This window comes from Haliotis cracherodii, unplaced genomic scaffold (assembly GCF_022045235.1).
Source record: "Haliotis cracherodii isolate W230 unplaced genomic scaffold, xgHalCrac1.p SCAF_4, whole genome shotgun sequence".
Taxonomy (NCBI): domain Eukaryota; kingdom Metazoa; phylum Mollusca; class Gastropoda; order Lepetellida; family Haliotidae; genus Haliotis; species Haliotis cracherodii.
In genome coordinates, this window is record NW_027266297.1 from 1,666,654 (window position 1) to 1,684,806 (window position 18,153).

An 18,153-nucleotide genomic window follows, 5' to 3' on the forward strand; every position below is an offset into this window, starting at 1 on the left:
ATGAACAGAAACGTTATCTCCTTCCTGTGTGTGCTGCAGTATATGTAACCATGGCGGTGTGGGCCGGTGTTGTGTTTTTCGCCAGCCTGAGTGTCGTAGCAGGTAAGTAAGTTCTTCATCCTTAGGTGTTTCAGCACCAGATGCCGGGATATCATTCATCTGGTATCAGACTATGTACCTAGACAGTGCGGCATTTCAGACGACATAGCTTTAGTTGAACTGATATCTTCCAATCACTGGGTTACTGCCTTTTGTGATTAAAGGCGTTATTCAGGATAAGGAACACAACATCCAAGCGAGTTAACGTAATGCGCTGATTCGAAACGTTCGGTAGAAAAGCTGGAAATGTCGCCAGGACAGTTGCCAATGATGTATATGTTTGGTGTGTTTTTGTGTCACTCGGTAGTTTTTTTAATGATATCTTCTGCATCCTTCCCCACTCATAGAAATGATTCATTAATGGATGAATGAACGAAGAACTGTCAGAAATGGAGAGACTAGAAACAAGATTATAATAGTGACGAATATCTATGTACGTTATGACAGTCAAGTGGTGTCATTGATATGTTTTGAAACGTGTCAGTTCACGGTGTTTCAAACGCAACAACTGTGTAGCGATCAGGACACTAGCTCCATTTTACAGGTGATTTTAAAAGTAGTATCACCAGTTAAACACAAAACGAGTCGTGTCACACCTACCTACATTAACCCTACCACGGCAAAATCACCAGCTGTTAGTGATTGTTATTGTGAAGCATCAGTCATGATACAATAGTTACAGTGTAATCGGGATCGCATAATTCTCAAGAGCAATTGAGAAGTTGCACTTTAAAGCAGCATATTATTATGTAAGGGATAAGTTTTGTATAACTGACGCTGGTTTAGGAAGAGGTAGGATGTGAAGGTTTAAGACGGTGTCCCAAACACGTGGATCGAGGAGAGAATGTGTAATGTCTGCATCACTAAACCATAGTAATGTGGGTGACATCGGGGTGACAAGACTTTGAAAACACTCACTCATGTGTAGCCTACTCGGGTATCGTTCAGTCAGATGTTTGCACAAACTGGTTTTCCTTATTACAGTGAATATACTTATTGATATTAATGATTACATGACGTCACGTATTCTGTATGAAATATATGGGAGAGGTGTGCTTGAAACAATATGTAATCTATTTGTGAAGTAATTATATTTTTATATACAGATTTGATAATACATATCCTTACACATAGGCATTCGGATTCTGTCGCAACCTCGTTTAAATTGCACCACTGTATGTTGAGTAAAATATATCTTCCTGATACTTTAGAGCATTAGAAACATTACCACCCAGCAGTGAAAGCTTGACACTGAGTTATCTTCTTCCTGGTTTAGGGTATCAGGGTAGTGATTCAATACCCATACGCATATATGCCATACAGCACGCGTTCACCTGTCCTCATGAATATTATCATAAACGTAGCATTGATCATAGTAGCATTAAGCTGTGCTGACTGAACTACGAAAGAAATATCAGTATGTTTCTAAAAGCATTATTTTCTTGTAAGCAGCAAATCTCTGCATTTGTACACAGCAGACGTAATTCAACATTAACGTATCACTTTTATTTGTTTCAACAATATCAGTAATGCTACTCTCGTGTCACTGGATTTTCTGGTTCATCGGTCACCTGTGCTGTTCTGCGTCTGGCAATATTATATTTACATGTATTTAAGAGTATGCTGTCTGTTTGAATAAGTACAAAGACATTTCCACATTCTTTTCGTTTTGTTATAGGGGCGGTCGGGTAGCCTAGTGGTTAAAGCGTTCGCTCGACATACCGAAGACCCGTGTTCGATTGCTGGAATATTGCTAAAAGCGGCGTAAAACCATACTCACTCACTCACCCACTCGTTTTGTTATAGCGTGATCATCCACTGGCCGAGATCGTAGCGTTATTATCATCTAATCTCAGTTAATATACACAACCCAAAAAGACACGCCTAATAACTGTAAGCATTTGTGCGTCAGATGGCATGGATATAATGTTATGTCTTGTCAATACATGTCACTATTTTCAAAGTCGTCACACGCAAGTAACAAAATGCAGATCACAAACTTGCAAATTTGCCAAAACCTATCAACGTGACGAGGTGATAGTAGCACGTGATATGCATCTAAAACAGGAACAGGCAAACTCATCCTTCGACTGTAGAAAGCAGACGGAAACAACGCCGTCGGTCGCTAGTAAACAGGAGACAGAATACATGTCAGCCGTAGCTAGGGCGATTCACGTTGCATGTAAATGCAAAACGTCAACGCCGGAGTATAACCAGTCTCGATTACCTGCTAAGACAGACCTCACCATGCAGCCATTCGTCTGCATTTTTCTTCATATTTGAGCAAGTGTTTGTCCTGCCCACCCTGGTCTTTATGAATATTTAATTCCTTTTAATAATAGTTTTAAGTTCAAAGTTGCAAGGACACGAAATAAGAAAGGCGTATATTTTGTCACACATTTCATAATTTTTCAGCAACTTCAAAATCCTACAAATACAGTTATCCTACTTTGTCCTCAACACTGATCCCATTAGTTTCGTTTTATATTCTGTGTTGAACAGCTACTGTCTCAAGGATCATTCCTGATGAATTTAGTCATGGCAGAAAGAAGGATTATTCATCCATGTCCAATGATAATGTATACATATATCCAGATAAATGTATACAGGCCCCTAAATGCTCTGCGTTACACATACATAAACCAAATGAGCTGCGTAATGTATTCATATATTAAAATGAGCTGCGTAGTGTATACATACATCTAAATGAGCTGCCTAATGAATGCATATACTTCATGAGCTCTGTAATGTATTCATATACCTAAATGAGCTGCACATTGTATACGTATACCTAAATGAGCTGCATATTGTATGCATATACCATAAATAGTCTACGTTCAAGCTACATGTACATAAAACGGGCTGCTTACAAGTTTACATATGCCTAAATGATATGCTTACAGTATCAATATACCTAAATGAGATTCGTGCAATTTAACTTATACCTAAATGAGATTGGTACATGTATAAAATACCTAAATGCGATGTGAACATGTATTCATATACCTTAATGAGCCAGTGATCCGGCCTAGACAATCCCGCAAAGTTCGGTTAGTGTGGTAATTGGATTTTTACAGTGAGTTGAGCTCTTGCCTTTGGAAGATTCATGTTACGCAGGGATGCGTCACTTCCTGCATACGTCCGTAAACAGAACAAATCAATGGATGAACATTGACGCTTGGGCATACAAAACCCCAGCAATATTGCATTCCATCATCATACAGATTGTTGATGAAACAGCCTTTCATAGGCCGAAGAGAGACAATCGAGATAAGGTTGTCGGACGTCGCCATGCAGTTGCTATACGCACATGATTGCAAGTGTCTTCAAAATGAACCATAACGTCATTGCCTCGCCTACTAATAGCAGTGTGCTAGATTGTCACAGTCGAGACGAGAGTAGGTGATCCAGACCGTATGACATTGGGTGGATTTGGGAGTTGGTTCCACTATCTCCTAGAATTCTGGCCCAGGCAGGGGAATTACTGTCAGAGACCACACAACGAAACACCCCGTTCTGGTTTTGGGAGACAACAACGATGTAGGAAGATAACAACCATCCCGATACTACCAGATACAAACAGGACGTCTAGATAGCAACAGATTCCATTCAGCACTCACAGAACGTCGTGCCTCCACTCTACGCACATGGTGCCTTATCAATACTGCCAACATCAATCCCCTTGTGTACTCCTTGTACAGGATACATATTATTGTTTCTTTACATATTATTGAATATGTATTGCAAGTTTTCTCATTGCCATTACATAATGATTACTGTACTGCATAGCATAGAAACGACACGAAACCAGACTTTTATAAGCACCATACCCGTTTTCGTGGGTTGAACCAAAAGTGTGAACGCCTTATCCATGTGGACAACACTTGGATACTGGTTCACTCATAGTACAGGAGGTTAACTTTTCAATTGCTGTGAATATTCCGAACACTGAATAACTGAATTTATCAAATAATGGGTAGGTTTCTCAGCAGGATAAAAGCCAACGGATACAAATGATATCCGTTGGGGTCATATTTGGATAGAGATGCAAATATCAAAGGTCAAGTAGGGACTACTTTCAGGGTTTTTAAACAAACATGGCGTCGCCCTCGTCATTCGGCGATCGAGTCAGAATTAGCCATCGGGAATCTGGATAAACTACAGGGATGATTGCTATCATTATCAAAAGAACAGTCTAATATACTAAAAATCAATGTCTAACAGTGACCTAGCTAACGCATCTTATAAGTTTTGGCAACTTTGAAGATCTAAATTTCGAAACAGTTTTGCGAGGGCACTAGGCCTAACCAAGCGGGATCAGTAGCCATATCTGCGCTTGTACAACTCTGCGGCTTGAAACCTTTTCCACAAATTAAAATAGTTGGATTTGGCCGAAATATGTTTGAATCGTAACCTTGTTTCGTTTTGTCGCTGTGTGTACATATGACTGCACACCTTAACGTTATGACAGGACAGACCGACTGTCAACGTCTGAACGTGGCCGTCATGACGTCTCATAGACTAGGGTTAGAGTAGCTTCCCTTTGAGAAAGGGTAGTTACTCTAGGGAACAGACCGATGGATTGCCGCGAAAGGCAAATAAAACAATTGTGGTTTTGGTATATATTGCTTTGCCACTGTAATAGAAACAGATTTCAGTTGGAACTATATTGGCTACTGTCACTGTCCGACTGGCACATCACTTACCCTGTGACGTAATACATTTTTAATGCGCAAATTCCAGGAAAACGCTTGTGTGTTTGTGGATGGTAATATCCTGCATTAGGAATAAACACTATGGCTCGCTAAATACAATGCTTATTCCGAATGCAGGATATTAACCATCCCTTAACACACTCGCGTGATAACCTCTATTAATTCTATGGTTTCTATGTATATTACTTACATGTTTTCTTCTTTCAATTACACTACCATTATTTCACTTCACGGCAAAGGAAATGCATGACAGGTGGTAAAGAGGCGCCAGAATTCAGTGTTCGCGGGAGTGTGCCTTAGGTGTGCCGGAAACTTCAGATCGTGGGTTCAAATCCTGGTTTGGTCTGATCTGAGTATGTTTCCAGCATTTAGCATCATACCGTGGGTTTAAGCAAAGTGGTGAAGGTCTAAGTGCTGCATCATTTCGGATTCACCTCAGACTGAATCTGTGTATTTCTCTTTCATAGGAGTAATTTAATGTAATCCAAAATGTGTGCCACCATTAAAATGTGTTCACTCAGTAAACATTATATATTACCCGCAGACGTACTGAATCACACATATATTCATGTGAGTATGTGACCGGCGTTCAGCATTACGCTACGGACATTTTAGTCCATTACTCAGCACTGTTTACTGATGTTTCACATTCAACAAGTATGCGGTCGGCGGAATAACATATAAGACGTTTGTAGCATTTGTTGACTTGTGACCCTAGTACGACCTTAGACGTCTATGTCCTTCTGGATAGTGGTATATGGAGCTAGGCTCTTTCTGACATCATGTGGAATGCAGAATAACGTATCTGTCTGATCAGATGTCTGTTGTGGCATATTTTGATTTCTTTGAAAACATAACTTGTTCAATAAAGTACTGGGCGATCAGAAATGCCCTTGTCTGTCTATTCGTCACTGTGGAGACTATGAAACTGCCAATATGTGGTATCATGTGGAGTGTTACGGACCGTATTTGATGCATTTAATTGATGCATCATTTCTGTTACAGGTGACTGTACGCCAGGTAAATACGGCTACAGGTGCAGCTACCAGTGTCACTGTCCCCTGGACAATTGTAACCCTACTTCCGGTTGCGAACCTGCATATTGTTCCGAGGGATGGTCTGGTCCGACTTGTCAGAAAGGTAAGCGTCAGAATTGGATTGTTTCAATCAATGCAGTTACAACAATTTACATTTGGTAGCAACGTGCATGAACTGCATCTTAGGATACATTCGTACAGAGTATACATGTATGAACACTGACAGGAATGTTGATATAAATAAAGCGACACAACCTTTTCATATCCAATAGAAATATATATCTATATAAAATATAAACTGACCTGAACACTGGTCCTGTCATATTTTGACATGTTCCTCGTTGCTATGTATTATCCATTTACTAGTACATATTGACATCGACCTTATGATGTCTGCTTTAGTCGCATGTTACCATAACATGATGTTAATGTTATTTAGGAATGTCTCTATTGTATGTCACAGAAAATATAGCCTTCAAGAAGACAACATCATCAAGAAGTGTCTATTTCCCACCATCAAACGCCGTCAATGGGGACACAAGAGGCGGTGATGAACACAGATGTTTTCATTCAGCTTATAATGATGCCAGTAAAACACCTGTCTGGTGGAGAGTGGATCTCGGAAATGAAACACTGGTGCGTGACGTCGTCATATACTTCAGAACTAATTGTGAGTATGACGCCAGATGTTCATTAAACACCCTGTCCTACTGGCAGCACAGCATGGTGCAGTCGACACAGACAGACAGCATTGCTGGCTCGTCACATTTATGGACCGCAGTTACAGCGGCTCTGCTGACATAATGGCAACTGAATATAGATCAGAGCAGTAGATCATTGACTGTTTATTGTATTGGTGATCTGCATATCATCATGTACTAACATCGAAATGGCAACTTGGGATGCAGAAAATAGTAAAATGGATGACAAATATATCATGGATTACGTCAGTTATCAAACATATTTCAGAACTAACTTTTAGTTGGGGAAAAAACATCATCACGACTCTCTTACTAATATGATTGCATGTTATATCAAGTAAAATATTATAATAAATTGATATTAAAGTGGAAGCAGCATTAAAAAACACCACTTGTCTCTCCTATGTGACACCAGCATGGTCATTGAATGAACTGTCCGACCAAACGGAACCATAGAGTACTTAGTGTCCTACAAAACCTCACTGTTATGTAAATACTGGAGCATATGAGGCGAAATAATATGTCCTACTTAACGATAGAGACCCAGTAGGGTCACTAAATAATATTTCGAATTTACCCTAAGGCCATGTTGAACAGTGTTAATGCTGCTGTGCTGTCATTGCCTAAACACCATGGCAGTGCCTTTTCGGAGGATTTCGAGGTGCGATGGGGTAGCCCAGACGTTAAAGCGTTCGCTCGTCACGCAGAAGGCCCAGGTTCGATTCCCCACATAGGTACGTTTCTTGTGTCCCGTGCCGTGATATTGCTGGAATATAGCTAAAAGTAGCATAAAACCATGTTCAACCAATCGAACTATTTCTTCCAAGACTGATCTTACTGAAACACTGATCTTAATGCACTAAATTAACCTAAATGAAACAGCTGTATAGATTATAGTTTTGGTAGGACCTAACTATAGACATCGTCCACCTGCGCATCATGATGCTAGCAACAATACATCCTTAATGAATGTCCTGCTGGGAATCATTGTCATTGTGTCAAAATATCATGAATAAATGTCCAAGGATAAATCCTGATCCTGGCAGGATAATGTATCATAAATCTTCGACTCAAGGTCCTAGTACCAATACATCATGTATCAATGTCCACATAGAATCATTGTCCTAGTACCAACATATCCACATGGGAAAATGTTCAGTTTTACATGATAGCCCAGGTTCGATTCCCCACATAGGTACGTTCCTTGTGTCCCCCGCCGTGATATAGCTGGAATATTGCTAAAAGCGGCATAAAACCATGTTCACTCAATCGAACTATTTCTTCCAAGACTGATCTTAATGATACACTATGCATACATCAAAATAGCTGCATAAATAATCGAAAATGATTTTGAATTTCGGAAGGACCACATATCCTTTTGTTCAAAGAAATGAATGTTGTTGTCTGTTGCAATGTGGTTAGTGTCGTGCCATGCCATGCATATTGTGGTGCTATGGGATATAGGAGGGTGTTAGTAATCAGATGGTGACACTTTCTACTATCATTTCACTTTGTGTAAAATACTGAGTAAATAACATATTTACAGATTCTAAAAATGCTGTTTTATTTCTGATCATGTCTTTCTGCGAGTAGGAAGACCATTCTCTCAGTGAATAACAATATACATAAATGATCTTAATGCACTAAATTAACCTAAATGAAACAGCTGTATAGATTATAGTTTTGCTAGGACCTAACTATAGACATCGTCCACCTGCGTATCATGATGCTAGCAACAATACATCCTGAATGAATGTCCTGCTGGGAATCATTGTCATTGTGTCAAAATATCATGAATAAATGTCCAAGGATAAATCCTGATCCTGGCAGGATAATGTATCATAAATCTTCGACTCAAGGTCCTAGTACCAATACATCATGTATCAATGTCCACATAGAATCATTGTCCTAGTACCAACATATCCACATGGGAAAATGTTCAGTTTTACATGATAGCCAAATACGAAATAGATGTGTAAACCAGTTTATAATAAAAACACGTACGTACGCATCCATGGCGCAGTTAATGCTCGTCGTGGTCTTAAGCTTTGGCTATTTCGCACTGACGTATGATAAGGATAAAATACGGTCGTATAACAAGCCTTACATTCCACTCGAATTATACACATCCAGTGACGTCATTAATCTGTTCTCCAATCTGCTCAAATCTCAAATACTGTGACGTTTTAAAATTACTTATTATTTATTTTCTTGCTAACTGTTCGAGATCCCCAAATAAAATGAAATTGGGCGAATCGAATAAGGACTTGAAACGAAATAGTTAATGCAAGTAAAACTTTTTCACTGAGTAATGATAGTCTGGGGTAAGCATACGGGGTAAATGGTGTTCCTCTTAAGACTGTCGATTGTAAGCATCTGCATTGTGACACAGACATGTGAGACTGCATTTGCAACAGACACACTACTAAAACGTTGGTGGAATATACAGCGATGTTGCAATTCATCACTGACCAGCGTCCATACGAAATACTAGATTTCATCGATTTCCATGACACTTTTCATATGTAACAGATAAAGTTCGTCGGAATGGTATCCAGATCTACATAGCTGATACTGACGCCTCCCCAACAGATGGTGTCAACTGCTACACCGTGACAGGGAACAAAGACGGGACAGACATTCCTGATGTTTTGAACGTCACGTGTTCTGGTGAAGGTCGCTTTCTGGTCCTGTACACAACTGTCAACAACGAGAAAGACAAAGTCAACGTACCCGTCCTGGATTTTTGTGAAGTGAAGGTTGAAGGTTGGGTCATTTATGGTATTTCCTGTCCTTGGGTATATAGGTACAACTAAATATGTGATTTGATTTTCAAAAATAACTCATCGTTTGGTGTGAATATGAATTTCTCATGTGTTAGTTGTAATATACAGTGGAAATAACCGACACATTGGTTGTTAACAGTGCATTCCTCTCGCTGTAGACACGAGGCGCACTTATGAAATCATACATGGACTTCACTGCGATGTTTTATTAGATTGACTACAATGTTTTTCTTGGATATGGTAGGAATTATAGTATTATTTTTCGACAAAATCTTTTTGTATTCATCTTTAATCTCTGTCTGTTCATTGCCATCGCTGTAAATGTTGTTTAATTGTGTTGGTGTCTTGCATTTCAAGTGTGTGGCCCCGGTACGTTCGGTGCTGACTGTGACAACTACTGCCACTGTGACGGCGAGGTTTGTAACTACATGAGCGGCGTCTGTCCGAGTGGAGACTGTCTACCAGGCTGGCAACTTGACAAGTGTGACACGGGTTTGTAGTTACAGTTACAGCTACTTTTATTGTTAAATGTTGTGTCACTTCAGTTGATATTAATGTCCTGTTGCAGAGGTTTTTGCAAAAAGAACGAAAAGTAAATGAATAGCAAACGTATACTAACGGTATTGTTTCAGTGTGTGTATTTGGCAGCTATGGAACAAACTGTAATGGGCGATGCTCAGACAGACACTGCAAGGGCGACAACTCCAGCTGTGCTCGCGTAACGGGGAAGTGTGTTGAGGGCTGTAAGGCAGGATGGAATGGAACTGACTGTACACAGAGTAAGAGCAGACAGAGAATATGCTTAATATGCTTAAACTATGGTAATTAAGAAAAAAGAAATGAGTGTTATTTCTTGAAAATATAGACCTTATTTTGAAGAACGATTTGTTTGTATCTCACTTTCAATTTTTCTATATCCCTATATCCATCATTAGAAGAGAAATATATGTGAAGAACTGCATGCACCTCTGTGAGTAATACATAATCACCGACATCATCAACGTGACGGGGTTGGTTCCCAACGGGGGAACGTGTGGCGATTTAGTGTTACTTGTCATTTATCAAATTGCCGATCGTTCAAACGTGACTATACCGATGTGTCGTCTATGTATTGAATATGTTGATAGATTGCTGTAGCAAGTCGATGACTGCCACAGCACGGATGGAGTCGATAGTCTGGGTGTTCAGTTCTTTTTTTTGTTTATGACAGTTGGTCGTAACGAAATACTTTTTTTTTTACATTAATTATAACAGATGACGTAATGTCATTCTTCACACATGAATCTTGTTATGCATCCCATTTCCTTATTTCAGAATGTGTACATTCCTACGGAGAAGGCTGTGCCCACCTGTGTTCCTCTAGGAGGTGTAGTGGAACCTCTTACTGTAATCACGTGACCGGGCATTGTGAAAATGGCTGCATACCCGGATGGAAGCATATTGATTGTACAGAAGGTCAGTTTGCCCACCATTCACTATTTACCATATTATTGTCACTTATGATTTGCTTGAGTTCATATCTTGGCCAAACATATTTTTTTCCGTCTACAGCCTGTATCCAAGGAGTGGAATATGGCGCTGGTTGTGTTGGTAACTGCAGTGCCCGGATGTGTAAGGAAGGGAATGTCATCTGTCCCCGAGACACAGGCCGATGTGAGTCAGGATGTCAGCCATGGTGGAAAGGAGAAGACTGTGCTACTGGTAAATGGCATCGACATGTGTTATATCTAAGTCGAAGCACAGAATCATAAAATAAATCTAATAAATAAAATAATTGTCGACATACATGTACACTTTGCCCATCTTTGACTGGCGTCCTGGTTAATGGTAGAATTTTTTTAATAATATATAAAGTGAATTTCTGGAATAACTTATGTCTGTAAGCTCTTAGTTCGTTTCTGTATACAGCTTGTATTCTTTTCATTGGCTGCATGTATAACATGGGTGGGTTGTGGAGCTGGTGGCTTGGGTAACTGCAGTGCCCGGATGTGAGAAGGAGGGTCAGGCACCAAAGCCTGTCATAATAATTTTTTTTCCATCTACAGCCTGTGTCCAAGAAGTGGAATATGGCGCTGGTTGTGTTGGAAACTGTAGTGCCCGGATGTGTAAGGGAGGTAATGACACCTGTCCCCGAGACACAGGCCGATGTGAGTCAGGATGTCTGCCAGGTTGGAAAGGAGAAGACTGTACTACTGGTAAACGGCATCCACAAGTGTTATAACAAAGTATATTATGTGCATAAAATCATAATGTAAATTTAACAACAACAACCAAATTGTCGACAAACATAAACATTTTGCCCATCTTTGACTTGGCGAACTGATTAATGGTGGAACATTCTCTCAACAATGTACGAAGTGAATTTCTTGAATAACTATTGTCTGTAAGCTCTTAGATTGTTTCTGTAAACAGCTTGTATTCTTTTCATTGGCAGCATGTATAACATTGGTGGTTTGGGTAACTGCAGTGCCCGGATGTGTGAAGGAGGGTCAGGCACCAGAGCCTGTCATAATATTCTTTTCTTCATCTACAGCCTGTGTCCAAGGTGTGGAATATGGAGCAGCATGTGTTGGAAACTGTAGTGCCCGGATGTGTGAGGGAGGAAATGACACCTGTCCCCGAGACACAGGCCGATGTGTGTCAGGATGTCAGCCAGGGTGGAAGGGCGAAGATTGCACTCAAGGTAAGAAACATTGGATAGTCAAAATTCCATTTAATGCATGTGTATATATTTATTTACAAAAATGGGCTGGTAAAAGTCAGTATGTAAAACACACGTCCATGAAGACAGTATACGATATATAATGAGCCGTAAGTATAATATAACATAACAAATATAGTGGCATATCCTCCCGAAACACATGACACATGTCTTGATCATTTTTTTGACAAGCGCCAACACAAACAAATTTGGTTATATTCAAGACTTTTGCGTTTTCCTAACACAATGGTTTCATTAGGTTAAGATCGCATTACTTTTTTTATAATGTTGTTCAGGCCACAGCTGGCAATTTTTCTGAGGTGCCATCATTTAATTTTGCACTGGAGAGATTCTACTCGTCGGATGTGGAATCCCGAATCATCTGCATCATGTTCCTTGTTTTGTTATGATCAACACGTGTTTTCACCAAGTCGAATAGGTGATTGACTTTCGTTTTTGCGTCGGTCGGGATGCCGGTTTAGAACATGTCGCCATTACATAGGTGGATTTCTTTTATTTTTGTCAACGACAGCCTGTGTCCAAGGCGTGGAATATGGAACTAACTGTGTTGGTAACTGCAGTGCCCGGATGTGTGAGGGAGGAATCGTCACCTGTCCCTTGGATACAGGCCGGTGTGAGTCAGGATGTCAGTCAGGGTGGAAGGGGGGAGACTGCATTACAGGTAAATCGCATGTGAAATGAATAATCATAAACATAATGCATGTTTTTAGAATAACTGATATCTTCTGATTAAACCCAGAGACTGTGACGTTTGTCACGTGGGCACTTAACTATGGAATACTGTAAGGGACATTCTCATTTCATTTTCATTTCATTTTCTCGCGATCTCGCGTTCTCGCGTTTTAGACACTGTCCGTGCGCATGCGTAATATCATAAGGTCAAGGCCCATGCGCACGTTAGTAATCCTTTGGTCATGCTTCTTTCATGCTCTTCATTCTCCAAGTAGCATTTCGCAAACTTATGACGAGCTTGGAAATGCTATGTAATTTACATACACAAAGTCTGAGTCATCTCCCGTTGTTACAGTTTCCTATGTACTTTATAATAAAACCCTCAACATGCTCAATATATTTTACAAAAGAAATTGTGTGCATGAAGGTCCAATGATAGTGAAAATATTAATGTGTCTGAAAGCTGGAAACAAAACTATTACCGTCAGTGAGTGAGTAATATTGCTTAAAGTCGCATCAGCAGTTCTACAGTTACAGAAATAATCACAAGCCAGTGAGTTTCTCCATGAGGCAATTTTATACACGGCTAGCATATTCATGAAAGGCAAAATTCTCATTGACCAATTTGTAATACAAAATTAACTTTCATATTTTCATATTGTAACCGGGGATTGTGATGGAAAATACAATTTCAAACATAGACTACGGGTGTGAGTGTTTATTGCCAGAGTAGATAATGACATCCTTTAATGTAAAAAACAATAACATTATAAAGACAATACTGCATAGGTTTCATTCATTCGTTTCATATAAATATACGTCTATATTCTGAACATGAACATGAACTTACTAATCAATGATATACAAAATCATTATATTAACCCTATAATAAACAAACAATTCATCAAGGGCGATAACTCGATCCCGACATCACTCATAAGATACAATATAAACCTGGTCCATGTTGTAAAACACACTTAACATTATAAATACAATTACCATTTTCTTGAAACTGCTGTATTTATTCAGTAACTCACATATATTTGGCACGATACACTATTTACAATTCATATTTCGAGACACGACAAACATGTAAATTACCCATACCCAGTCGGTGACACTGGGATGTTTATCGTCTTCATGCAACCGCCAATTCTTCGAAAATATGATTCTAAATAGAGCAACCTGACGGTCCATTCCCTCTCACAATTAACGTCATCAAACTCTCTGCGATATTAAATTACATGATCACAATCGAATCATCAGAAATGAGGTCATGATTAATCGTATAATACACCCCGCTTCGTTCTTCAATGATTTTAGCGATTAAACGTGTAGTCATCTATAGAGTAAGTGAGAGAGTTGGGTTTAACACCGCTTTAAACAGTATTCCAGTTACATCACATCGTGTCAGCTTAATATGAGAGGAAAGCCCGAAGTGATGCAGGTCTCAGACGTTTACCTCTTCGATGAAGCCCACGAGAACGGCGAACCGGGATTCGAACCAACAATCATAGGTTCCGGGCGTGCCCAACTGATGCAACTCTGCACAGAGAATCGCGGCGCCTCAAACGACTGGGCCACCCTAACGAGTGTTGATATATTTGATGTCAGACCGCCGTCATATAGCTGGAATATTGCTGAGTGCGGCGTTAACAACAAACAAACAAACAAAATCTTTCTGAAAAATACCTTTAGGCATCCATGTTGGTTATTTGACTGTTAGTTGTTAGACAATATTTGTCAAATTCAGTCAGTTCACAGGCAAGAAACGGAGAGTGTTCTTGACTTTATTATGTTACCAGTCTACATAAAATTTCTGTATAATCAAAAGACTTGGAACATTTGCATTCTGACATTGTCAAAAGTCACGTGATTTTGAGCAGCCATTTTGAAATAAACTTCATTAATTTGCAAAGCAGACATTTCTATGAACGTTGTGGTTCATCCCGTCGTTTTGATGTTAAAAGACACGAGCGTGAGATTTTATTCATCATCCAACATCATTCTTCCAACTTTTTCAGTTTGCAGAGAGTAATAAGATGTTGAATACAATGGTTCGTGCGCACCTCAGTTCACGCCGCTGCACGCGAGTTTACCGTGAGTGAGTGAGTTTGGTTTTTACGCCGCTTTTAGCAATGTTCCACCAATATCACGGCGGGGGACACTAGAAATGGGCTTCAAACATTGTACCCATGTCGGGAATCGAAACCGGGTCTTCGGCGTGACGTGCGAATGCTTTAACCACTCGGCTACCCGACCGCCCCGAGTTTACCGTGACGAATTACCTTACAAAATAGTTACATTTAACTGTATAGACAATTAGCACAAAAACACGAGAACGCGAGATCGCGACACTTGACCAATGTCGCAATCTCGCGTTCTCGTGTTTTTGTGCTAATTGCCTATACAGTTATATGTAACTATTTTCAAAAACACGAGAACGCGAGAACGCGAGATCGCGACACTTGACCAATGTCGCAATCTCCTTTCTCGCGTTCTCGTGTTTTTGTGCTAATTGCCTATACAGTTATATGTAACTATTTTCAAAAACACGAGAACGCGAGATCGCGACACTTGACCAATGTCGCAATCTCGCGTTCTCGCGTTCTCGTGTTTTTGTGCTAATTGCCTATACAGTTATATGTAACTATTTTCATAAACACGAGAACACGAGAACGCGAGAACGCGAGATCGCGACACTTGACCAATGTCGCAATCTCGCGTTCTCGCGTTCTCGTGTTTTTGTGCTAATTGCCTATACAGTTATATGTAACTATTTTCAAAAACACGAGAAAGCGAGAACGCGAGAACGCGAGATTGCGACATTGGTCAAGTGTCGCGATCTCGCGTTCTCGTGTTTTTGTTCCTGTTTGCCTGTACAGTCATCTTGTGGCTCAGTCGTCTGAGTTGTCGCAATTCGTTGTGTAGAGTTGCGTCCCTTGGATGTGCCAGAAACCTACGGGCCGGGCCAAGGCGGGTCAAAGTGTTACTGGCTAATTACTTCATTATCGGCGACCATACCTACATATAATTGATGCAACATACAGCCATGACATTAATGAACAATCACCAAACAAAAAAGTGCACCATAAATAAGTAATTCGGAGTAAATCACTTGAAAACCAGAAAGTGGAGCTGTGTGTTAGCGTCGCTGATCTTGGTAACATGTAAAAGAGCAATCGTTAAACGAAATAAAATTTGAAACGTATCAAATACTTCTAGCTATCGTGATACAAATTTCCATCTGTGAGCATAGCGTTTATATTTATAGGAACGTACTATATATAAGTAAATACCACTTTATGATGTCACTGATCGTCGTATTTAAAGCAGACACGTTGCTTAAAGTAGACCTCTTCTCCCTATACTCTCAACAGTCACACAAGTGTTCGGTCCGACTTGGCCCGGGCTGTCAAAATCAACTTTAAACTCACATATGTATCATCAAATGGATTCACATCTATAAACTAGTATAATATCTACCTAAATACCACTTTATAGTGTCTCAGATCGCTGTACTTAAAGAAAACAAGGGGCTCAAAGTGAAGCCCTTTTCCCTCTACATTCTCAACATAGTCTCTATCAGAAGTGTTTGGCTTGTGTTGGGTCCGACTTGGCCCGGGCGGTCAAAATCAACTTTAAACATAAATATCTATCTTCATATGTGTTTACATCTATAGATTAGTGTTATATCTACCTATATACCGCTTTATAATGTCACGGTACATCGTATTTAAAGAAAACAAGGGGCTCAAAGTGAAGCATGTTTACTGTGTTTTCTTAAGAAAATCTATGTCAGAAGTGTTCGGTCCGACCTGGCCCGGGCTGTCAAAATCAACTTAAACCTCACAGATGTATCTTCAAATGTGTTTACATCTATAGACTAGTGTTATATCTAAGTGAAGCCCGTTTCCCTCTACATTCTCAACATAGTCTCTATCAGAAGTGTTTTGCTTGTGTTGGGTCCGACTTGGCCCGGATAATAGGAGCATTAAGCAGGGTTGAGGGAGAGGTTTATCCTGAAATCCAAAGTGTCTCACCTTACCTTCTCCAAGCGTTACCCTGTAAGTATGATCCTTGAAAAAAAACACGACGGAATAGGTAAAAGCAAAGGATTTTCCGACCAGACACAAACCATGAAAAAAGGGCTTCACTTTAACGAGTATACTTCACTCCAACACATTTGGTGATACAAGTAGGTAGATATAACACTAATCTATATATGTAAACACACTTGAAGATACATCTGTGTGTTTATAGTTGATTTTGACCGCCCGGGCCAAGTCGGATCCAACACAAGCCAAACACTTCTGATAGAGATAATGTAGAGGGAAAATGGCTTCACTTTTGAGCACCTTGTTTGCTAGTGCAATATGAGACACTAAAGTGTAATATAGGTAGATATAATATTAGTCTATAGATGTTAAGTATGTGTTGTAACTTTAGAAGCGCTTTGACAGTTATTAACACGTGTCGTGTCAGTCCTATGACATCCGCGAATATCCACTTGAGGAAACATCCTGTGTTGGTTAAACACGAATTAGTGCCAAACACGTTAATTAATGAAAGAAGAGTAGTCAAAACACTGTCATTTCGAATTCCTGACCAGGACATCACACCCCTGAACGTAAAGGTCGGTGAGAAACCTTCTCATCAAAGTAAAGACACAGTCAAGACACTGACTTTTCGGTATGTAGCTATAATTATCATTTTATTACATTGCTGAAGATGCATTTTGATACAAACTCAATTACATGAGCAAAACTATACGTTTCTGGACATTTGAGATCTGCCTATTATTCTGCAATCCATTTTTAGTATTACCCGCTGGCCCGGCCCGCCCCGACTTTTCTTGGCCCGACCTTTAGGCAGTCCCAATGGTAGGTTTCCTCCCATTTTAAAGGGGCACTGATCTACAGCAATGCCCCGAGACTGGTTGTTGTCTTTGTTATTGTTTTCCCCCGTGAGTATCCGGATGATATAGCAGATATCAAGACTAATTCGCGACCTATGCTGCGCCATTCGTAAGCGCATGTATCGCTTTTATTAATAGTATTTCATTGTGGGTATATTGTTTAGACAAAATGTATAAAGTTTCACGAAGGCAATTTTTGCAACGCCTAAATATTCAGTTATTTTACAAATTGACTGAAAATCGGTCAATTTATGTTATTGTTATTACGAATTCCAAACACTTTTATGTTTTAATTTCATCACCCAGTGATTGAAAATGATAGGATTAAATTAAAGAAAATGAAATTCAAAGTATGTTTCTATAGTTTGGGCTTCTAATACTAGCGGGGCGGTCGGGTAGCCTAGTGGATATTGCTGAAATAGTGCTAAAAGCGGGGTAAAATCAAACACACTCACTCACTCTAATACTAGGATAAATAGTCTATTTTTAAGCCCTTTTGAACC

At 39.8% G+C, this 18,153-nt stretch overlaps 1 pseudogene; it reads left to right on the top strand.

Moving 5' to 3' along the window:
* LOC139478825 (receptor-type tyrosine-protein phosphatase alpha-like) overlaps positions 1-18,153 on the top strand; it is a 40,965-nt pseudogene continuing 22,812 nt past the window's right edge.